This window comes from Sorex fumeus, unplaced genomic scaffold, assembly GCF_029834395.1.
Source record: "Sorex fumeus unplaced genomic scaffold, SorFum_2.1 ptg000008l, whole genome shotgun sequence".
Lineage (NCBI taxonomy): Eukaryota > Metazoa > Chordata > Mammalia > Eulipotyphla > Soricidae > Sorex > Sorex fumeus.
In genome coordinates, this window is record NW_026606065.1 from 7,496,719 (window position 1) to 7,507,416 (window position 10,698).

The following is a 10,698-nucleotide window of genomic DNA, read 5'->3' on the forward strand; positions in this document are numbered from 1 at the left end:
TTTACCTTTAAATGTTATTATCATTTACATAAGATGGTTACAATAGTGTTAAAAATATGGTTATTGTATTCCACCATTAGCAAAGTGCCCACAACTCTCCATTAATGTTCTTGTCACTGGAGTCCTGTGCTCATGCTCCCAAACCCTCATAATAAGTTTTATATTCAAGACCAGTATTTATCTTCACTTGGTATTACCTATTCTCTTGCTTTGTCTCCCCATATTTTAGGGATGGGTGGCAACATTCTCCCTCTAACTTATTTCACTTAATATGATACTTTGCAGTTCCATCCATGTTGCAGCAAATACATGATTTCATCTTTCTTACAGCTGCATAATACTCATATATATATAACAACATCTTTATCCACTCATCTTTCATTGGCTATTAGTGTCGTTTTCATATCCTAACTATTATACAAAGTGTTGCAATGGACACAGGTATGCATAAATCTTTTCTAAGTAATGTTTTTTGGAGGGTAAGAGCAAATGCCAATGGGTAGAATTTGGGGTTTTATGAGTTTTATTTTTCAGTAAACTCTTCATACTGATAAGCTAAGTGGTACTTGCAATCTGAATGCAGACTATATATTAATTGAATTCTGTCCTAGCATCAGAATAAATACAATAAAAATTCTTAGTGACATACAGGTCAAATGAGAGATATGAAAAAAGTGCAATGGCACTGAGTCAATTCGAATAGAAAAACATGTTACAACTACTTAACATTGGATTGTCCTTGCTCCTCCTACAGGGAGCTTGGGTTTATTGAGTTACCCCTACAGCAGTGCCCCTGAGGCATGCCCAATTCCATCAAGCACTAATAATCCCACATTGCTTTTCTCTTTCCTTCATGTCACTTGCATGGTTTAGCAATGTCCTTTTTGTATAGACACAGGAACACAGTTCTTAGTATGCTTCGTAATATGGGAGTTAATTGACTCCAAAATAATATTTACTCCTGGGCATCCATATTTACTTGACTTAAGCCTCAAGTTGCCCTTAACTCCTAGCACTCCAAAAGCAGGGTCCCGACAAAAGGACTGAATGAACCCAGGGAAAGCTGTAAGCTACCTTGGCATGGAAAGAGAACAAGCTAAGTGACATAGAAGTATGGTAAGTTAAGAGCACGGTCATGGAACAAACTTTGTCATGACCCCCCCAAAAAAAGAAGTAACAGAATTAGGACCCTGCTGAGTTTAGGAAAGACTAACCTGGTCTGAGGACTGTAGCCTGGGACATAAACTGTAGCGAGATGTCGCCAGGAAGAGCCAACTTTTAAGTGTAATATATATCTCACTGTGCTCATACAAGACGACTAGAAATATTATAAGAAGTAGTGTCTGAACTCCACCCTTGACGCTGTCTCTACTCCTCCATAAATAAATATAAATATAAGGAAACAACTGGTTAACTATGATTCATCTCTCTTTTTTTAAAAAATTTTTTTTATTAGTGAAACACCATGAGGTACAGTTGTAGATTTACAATTTTTTGTGCTTGGGTTTGATTATACAATGATCAGATACCCATCCCTCCACCAGTGCCATTTTCCACCACCATGGATAATATCCCCCCCACCCCCATTCCCCCATCCCCCCTGCCTCTGTGGCAGGGCAATCCCCTGTGTTCTGTCTCTCCTTTTGGGTGTTGTGGTCTGCAAAAGAGGCATTGAGTGGCAAACATGTTCAGTCCATAGTCTACTTTTGACATGCATCTCCCCTCCTGGGAGGATCCTCCAAACACCCTTTATTTGGTGTTCCCTTCTCTATCTGAGCTGCCCTTTCCTCTAGAATGCCCAACTGGCCACTAAGCTATGGAGTAATCCTCCTGGTGCTGATCTCAGCTATTCTTGGGTATTAATCTCATATTTTGTTACTTTATGTCCCCCAGATGTCATCTCTCTTTTTTATAAAATTATTTTTTTAATTGACTTAATAATTTTAGCTTATATATTGCTTTGTAAAGTTCTTTTTTAAAAAAATTTTATGAGTGAAAGACTATGAGGTATAGTTGTAAAGCTTTGTTCTTTGATCGTAAAAAACCCATGTAAACTCCATAGATTCTTTGAGTCATAAGAATAAATGTTAAAAATAATTCTTATAATACTGAAAAATTCATACAAATTTATCATTGTCTATCTACTCAGCATAATTTTTGAATTGCAGAGTTCAATGAATTAAATTTAGGCACTTGATTTGGTACCATAAGTAACTATGTCAAGCAAACTTTATAATGTGCCAAATATTATAAAATTTCTTGAACATCAGCTAAAGTATTTTAATGATCCTTTAAGTCTAGTGTGGAAGAACTTTGAAATTCATTCAGTTCATGAAAAATTGGAGCAAGTTGCTACTTTGAAGTGGCGTTGTAGTTTCATGGTTATATAGGAGAAAATAAGGACAGTATTTTAAACTAACTTAGATAAAAATGCATAATCAGAACTTCTACTTAACTTGAAATTAGTATGCAAATGTATAATTCTAACTTTATTATCTTAAAGTTTGTCTGATATCCTTGTACTTCACATACTTCACAGTCTTTTTTTTTTCGATCCAAGCAACTTGCACATACATTTGGTGTTATGGAAAGGATCGATTCAAACCTTCAAAGGTCTTTGAAGGTTTATGGAATTTGGTCTTAATTACTAGCCAAAACATATTATCTGCTTCTTTAATTTTGACTTAAAATTGGCTGAAGATCCATTGAAAAGATGACATTATACTTCAAATCCATGCTTTATTTGTATATATTTTCAGTTATTACTTTATATCTATATTGGGCTGGAGCGATAGCACAGTGGGTAAGGCGTTTGCCTTGCAAGCGGCCAATAAGGCTGACCCGAGTTTGATTCCTCCGCCCCTCTCAGAGAGCCCGGCAAGCTACCGAGAGTATCTTGCCCACACACCAAAGCCTGGCAAGCTCCCCGTGACGTATTCGATATGCCAAACACAGTAACAACAAGTCTCACGATGGAGATGTTACTGGGCCCGCTCGAGCAAATCAATGAATAACAGGAGGACCGTGACCATGACCTTATATCTATATTACTATAAAGCAATATAAATATTTACAACCTCTATGAGCCATTGACAGCGAAAGTTTTTCTTCAGCACCTAGAATACTTGATTCATTATAGATGCTAAATAAAACTTTCCATAAATGTAATACTGCCCCATTCAGTTACTTATGAGAAAATTCACTTGATACATAACTTGTATCAGAATTACAGAGATGTTTTCATGTCAAACAGAACATTCTAGAGTATGGTTTATTCTTTGATGAAGTCTGCGTATTCAAGTTTCTTTGACTCTACTCTGTTAAACCCGTGTTTCATTGTCTATATTAGGATGCCTGATTCATGACATGGGGCTATTGTCTTTCCTGTTCCTACACCAGGTGAAATGGATCAGTAACAGCATTGTTTCTCTCTAGACTTAGAAATCACTATGGAAATCTCTTCAGAAACTCAGTATTCTAGAAGCTGCTACAAATCAATTTAAGTTGGCAGGAGATTCAAAGCCTATTTGTCATTCTTGACTTAGGTTTTGAAGATTAAATATTTTTGCAACATCAGCACAGCATAGAACCTTATGTCCAGTGACATAACTACTTGTTGATTGATGTTTTTAAAAAACTCATAAATAAATATGGATTTTGAGTGTCTGGTCAAAGAGGTGTTCTTGGGAAAATAGTTTTCGCTTAAAGGTATTTATAAGAGATGGAGAATTGATGTCTTTATATGTATATGTGTAACATTTTGTTTCAAGCCATGTATTTCTCTTGATAATTTTAAAAAGTATATTTTATTCTTTTATGCTGATCATGCTTTGGACTGTAAAATAATATGAAGCCATGTTGGTGGTATCTAGCAAGTCTGGTATTAGCAACCCAAATCCCTACACTGTTGTAAGTTGTGTGATCAGCTACAAATTGTCTCCTTAAATTAATCATTTGTAAGCTTATGTCAATAACCGCTTTGAGACAATGTTTCAGGATAAAATTTTGGAAAATATTAGTGTGGTTAATAGCAGACTTATTTTTATGACCTATTTATCAATTGTTAGGACTATTTGGAATTATTAATGTTGATTTTCTACACAAGTAGCATCTAGGTTTGAATGTGACACTAATTTCAAACAGAATAACACGATCATGGTATGGTGCTTAACCAAAAAGCAGGTAAATTAAGTTTTCTGGATGCCAGTTAACATGTTTCCTAGAGGAAGATCATTATGTTCCACATTTTCAAACTGTAAAACTATAAGACTGGTAACCTTGGAAGCTAATTTAAGACTATAAGAGAAAGAACTGTAAATATAAATTCAGCAGACATATGGCTATCAGGAAAATACGTTGAATCATGTAAGATATTGAGATTGCATTAGTACAAGTAGAGAGAAATGTAGCAACAGAAGAAATTAAATGAAGTTATCTGCATAACCTCATTTGATAGTGGTAAAACATAAAATACATGGCTTTATCATTAACTTACTCACCTGTAAAAGGCAACTTTAAGACATAGTTCATCTTATTTAACTACATCTTATTTAACCACAGCACCTTGGAAGTTTTAGAAGTCAGCATTAACATGAGAATTAGGTGATATTTGTAGGAATCAGAGCTAATTTTCTTTGTTTCAGATTTTAGAGAAAGGCATTGTTTAAAGAAAAAAAAAGCTAGCCACAAAGAGAGGACAGGAGTATCTTATGTGGCTTCGGTACAAATATTTTCACTAACGTGTTCTCTTTGCCTACAATGAAAATGAGCTATCTGAAAAAATTTGCTTTTAACATATGGATCAAGAAAACTTCCTATCTTATATTGCTTTGATTTAATCTTACTCTCTACCTGGGAGACCCACTCTCTCTTGAAACGACTTTCTAAATTTTGCTGCTGGGTTGGTAATGGTTTGTTGCTATGTGCTTCAAAGGTAATCATTTGGTTAATTAAAAAACTAAGTCATACAGCACAGAAAAATAATTGTGCTCATTCTCTATGTGGTGTGAAGTTTTTCTTAATTTATTTAAATCAGTATTTTAAATTGAGATGTCATAGTTTACAATACTATTGGAGTTGTTATTTTTATTTGCCAAGCTAGAATATGTTTAGTGCCATATTTAGTGTCATAGTCTGGCTTTCATGGCAGAAAATTTACTCACTAAAGATAAAGTTCATACATTTATTTCTCATGATCTATATCCTGATCAATATTTTTTCTTATTTTATTATTATCACTTTTCTACGTTGCCATGTTCCTTCCACAGCATATTTAATATTCCTCAAAGTGAACTTTTGTTCAGTTGGGACTACATTCATTTCTAAGTTTGCTGTCTTTGCCAATGTGCAAATATTTCTTCATTGTCCCAGGATTGATATTTTGTTGTTTTATTGGAAATTTTCTGTTTCTTGTCTGGGCAAAGATTCTTGTCTAGGTTTGAAGTGACCTATTCCTCCTCCTGTGTCTTACTAACTTCTGACAGATTGTCCATTTCTCCCTACAAGATTACTAGGAAATGGACATTTATTTGTGTCTTTTTATATCTTTCACCAGAGATGATCTTTCATCTTCTTAGCTAAATTTGCTTACAAGTATTTTAATGTTTTGCATGCTACTGTGAGTTGGGTTATTTCTTTGTTTTTCTATGTTTTATTTCAGTATATGGAAACAGCAGTCTTCTACATGTTGATTTTTCAAATATTTTCTCTGAAGGCTTTGTTGATTAGTTTTTTTATAGTATCCATCTTGGATATAAGTGTTATAAAAATAGTCAAGGGGCTGAAGTGATAGAACAGCTGGCAGGGTGCTTACTTTGGATGCAGTCAATCTGGGTTCAATCCTCAAACCCGTGTATTCTGAGCCTTGCCAGGAGTGTTACCTGAGCTCAAAGCCAGTAATAATCCCTGAGAGCTGTCATTTGTGACTTCTTACCCAATCCACAAAGATAAAAATCAGGAAGATAATTTGATTGCTAAAATTAAGTAGCTTCTTAACTGTTAGAATCCTGCATGTTTATGAGAATGTCAACTTTTTATGAATAATCTTTCTATCAGGCTAAAACTGGAATGAGGTTGATATTCTGTTCTGCTTTTCTGTGTGTCCTATTTATCTTCAACAATTTTACATTCTAAGAAAAAACTAAAGATAAGTGGTGACTCAGACCTTTCTGGAATGAAGGTTGGTTCCCTTCATTGGTAAAGAAATGTGACCAGCTGATTTACTTTCTAAATTAAAGCTAATACAGAATTTTTAGTAGATGATAAGTCCAAACATGAGCTACAATTGCATTAGCTAGATGCAATCGATTTTATGATTAATTACAGAATCAGGGATATACTTTTCATGACTATTTCCTCATTGTTTTGTTGTGAATGCATCTCTACGAATATGTATATAAAGCAGGATACGTAACATAAAAATGTATTGATTTATATAAGTATCTAAGTATTTTAAACTTTACTTTACAGTACTAGAATTCCAGGATGTCAGGGAAAGAATAATTATCAGAAAAAGAACTAACATCAAGGGAACTAAACCTCCTCTTTGGACATGTCTTCAGTTGCACACAGGATAGTTGTACATAGAATTATGACCTTACTATGGTGTTATTTGGATATTATGTATAGTTTTAAAAGTTGATTGTTTGCCAGTTGACACAGTGCACATTAACTTGTATGGTTAACTTTATATGTCTAGGCCCAAGTAGATGATAAAATAAAATCTCTGGATGTGCCTGTGTGGTTTCAAAAGATATAAACATTTGAATTGGTGATCTGAGCAAAGCAGTTGGGCATATCCAATGTTGGACATCAGCTGATTCACTTGCTGTCAAAATAAAACAAAGAAAAATTAAAGACCTCAATATCAGACCTAAATCTATTTATTATATCAAGGAAAACATAGGCAGAACTTTTTATGAAATTGAATCAGGAGTCATTTTTCAAAGACTCAATGACATTGGCCAAGTAAACAGAAGCAAAAATTTAAAAAATGACACTACATAATACCAAGAAAATTCTGCACCTCAAAAGAAATGATGACTAGATTAAACAGTGAGCCCAATAGATAGGGACAAAATGTTTGCTTACCACTCATCTGGGCGATGTGTTAAGATCCAAGCTATATAAAGCACTTGAAAAACTTAATATCAAATAAACAAACAATGGTGAGAAGATGGTAGCACTTATAGATGGCTGATAGGATATATGAATTTGTAATCTTCATCACTTCTCATCAGAGAAATGCAGAAGAGCACTGAGACATGACCTGATACCAGTGAGATTGGACACATCAGAGAAGGCATAAATAATTAGTGCTGGAGCAGGTGTAGGGCTTTAGGGACCCTCACCCACTTTGCGTGGGAATGCTACCTGGTTCAGCTGCTATGGAGAACAGTATGAGACTGCTCCAGAACATAGTAATTGAGCTATTGAAAAATATCTCCAATATAAATATGACCCAGAAATTCTTAGCATCTATCCCAAAGGCCCCAACACAATATTTCAAAAAGACATGTGTGCTTCTGTTCATTGCAGAATTACTCATGATATATGGAAACAACCTAAGTGTCCAAGAACCGATAAGTAGATTAAAAAAAATTGTGGTATACATACAAAATGGAATACTACCAACTATAAGAAAAGATGAAATCACACAATTTACCACTATGTGGATGGAACGAGAGGGTCAGAATAATTTCTCATTTGTGGGATAAAAAGAAACATAGTAAGAGAGAAGCAAATGGCCGAAGACAACAAAACCTGAGGGTTGGTTTACAGAACTGAACTTAGCAAGGAGGGAGGGACAGGTGGGAGGGGAGCTTATGACACTGGTGGAGGGAGGTTGATAGTCTGAGAGATGGTGTAGTGTTAGAGCATCATAAGCAAGAAACTGTCATGAACTGTGTTACAGACTGCAGTGTTTCAGTAAAAACAGGGGTGGGGGTGAGGGGTAGGAAAAAAGAAGACAAATTTATACTCTCTCTCTCTCTCTCTCTCTCTCTTTCTCTCTCGTCCTGCTGAGATATTTAACTTTCAGTCTCAGACATTGGTGTTATTGCTCTTTAGATTTTTGGATTCAGCTGAGGGTTCTGCCACTGGCCTTTTCTCTCACTGTTGTTGTTTCTCTGGAGAATCCTACTATAGCCATATATTTCCCATTTTGTTCTTTTCCTTTTCTTGTTGTATATTATTTTACATTATATTACTTTGTTATATTTTACAATATATTATAATATAATTTTTGACATTCTGTCCTAAAAAATAGTTCAGTTGTCTCTCTCCTCAAACTTCCCAGTGGTTTCCATCAGGACTCATTTTTGCTTATTGTTTTAACTGGATTGGCACAGTCTCAACCCTTTGGAAGACTGGCTGACTGACAGTCTACGGAGGGACTATATTTTACTTGTAATCCAGGCCTCTACTATAATAATGCCATGTGATGTGATTCATATTGAATAACATGTCAATCATTGTTCTTTCCATTTTCCATTCAGTACGCAAAAAATTGTACATTTCTTCCAATTCAAGAGCTCACTTATAAATTTGCTTAAAATTTTCTATATTTAACTACTCCATACAAATTTTTACAGAAACCTTAGTCACAAGATACCCGAAAACTATGCTGTTGAACCTTAACTGGAAGAGAGACTCTAGCCTGTGTTGGGAGAAAACTTTGGTTCTGAGACATAAATTCAACAACTAAATTGATTTTCAATTTATGGAAAGATAAAGAAGTTGAACAAATCATACACTTTATAATTAATGCACATATTGTTTTCTATAACATTTTTCAATGTCATTTTGTTTAATCACCAATGTTTAATCACCATTTTTCAATGGTGATTATAGGACAGTTTCTTTTTTATTCCAAATTTTTTTATGATTGGGAAAGACTTCTTTGTCAAGATCATGAACGATCGGTTTGAGGCCCTCCATGTTCCCGGAGCGAAGAGATGCCATTGGGCTACACTAGCACGCGACAGGGACAAAAGGAGACGTTACTGGCGCCCGCTCGAGCAAATCGACGACTAACGGGAAGTTAAGTGATTAAGTGGGAAAGACATCCTGTAAGAGATTGGTGGTTTGTTCCTGGAGTTCTTGCTATTCCTATTTTTCCAACTCTAAAAGGAGTCCTCTAACTTCTCTGACTTTAAAGTCTTTTCCTCTTTTAAGTTTGTGGTAGGCTAATAATAATAATAATAATAATAATAATAATAATAAATTTTGAATTTCCTGGGGCTAGAGGGATAGCACAGGGATAATGTATTTGCCTTGCACACAGCCTAATGCCCAATACCCTTGCCTTTTTGGGAGGAGGGGGGTCTATAATGTCAGAATAGTCCTTAACCTTTTACAAATCTCCTGCTCTTCTGGCTGAGGGAGCCACACACTATTGTCTTTAAACTTTTGAAACTAGTTCTATTATGTTAAGTGATATTTCCTCTCTCCACTTTCTTATGATAATAGTGAGATTCATACAAGTACCAAATGGTAAAGTTGATTATTAACTGTTTGGCAGGGTTTCTCAACTCTGGCCTATTGACATATAGAGCTGACTGATTCCCTTGTGTGGGGTCATCTTTGCATTTCAGTGTGTTGACTGGCAAAGGGGAGAGCATTTACAGCCACTCCAAACTGATCATAGATGAATAGACAGCACTTGCCACCCTAAAATATGCTGCTTTGTTATTTTGATTATTTTGAGCTATAGGGCTGGAACAATAGCACAGTGGAAAGGGCATTTTCCTTGCAGGTGGCCAACACAGCCAACCCGGTTCGATTCCTCTGCCCCTCTCAGAGAGCCCAGCAAGCTACCAGTATGTCCTCCACACTGCAAAGCCTGACAAGCTACCCGTGACGTATTTGATATGTCAAACACAGTAACAAGTCTCACAATGTTACTGGGCCCTCTCGAGCAAACCCATGAACAACTAGAGGACAGTGACAGTGACAGGTGCTTGTAACAAAGCAAGCACAGAGGGATGATTTTTCTGAGCTTCTCTTATCTTACTAAATACAGATCTTCTAAAAGAAACTCAGTTGGCATAAATCCCATTCCTAAGAGTTTTATCAAAAAGGAGGATTAACTCATCACTGAAGAACAGACTAGAAGTTGATAGAACTTCAGATAAGCTTTGTCAAAAACCACCACATGCCTGGGCTGGAGAAATAATCCGGTGGAGAAAGGCTCTTTCTTTGCACGTGGCTGACCCCCGTGAGCTCCACCAGGACTGGTACCTGAGCTCACAGCAAAGAAAAAGCCCTCAGCATTGCTAGGGTGTGGCCCCCAAACCAAAGAAAAACAAAACATTCTCACATTTAAAAAAAAAACATTAATATATCTTTCCTGTAAATCATTTACAATCTTCTAAGGGGCCTATTCTCATCTTAAAATGGGATTTAATCTTGAATTTTTTTTCGGTCACTCCTGGCTCTGCACTCAGGAGTTACTCCTGACGGTGCTCAGGGGACCATATGGGATACTGGGAATCGAACCCAGGTCGGTCGTGTGCAAGGCAAATCCCCTACCTGCTGTGCTATCTCTCCAGTCCCTAATCTTGAATTTTAAGACTACCTCTTATAGTGATTGTCTCTTATGAATACACGTTACTGTACTTCTGTCTGTTTCTCTTTTACTAGAAAATTCTCAGTCAAGAACTCAGAAGTGGGCCCATGAAAGATCTCCTATAGCTAGCC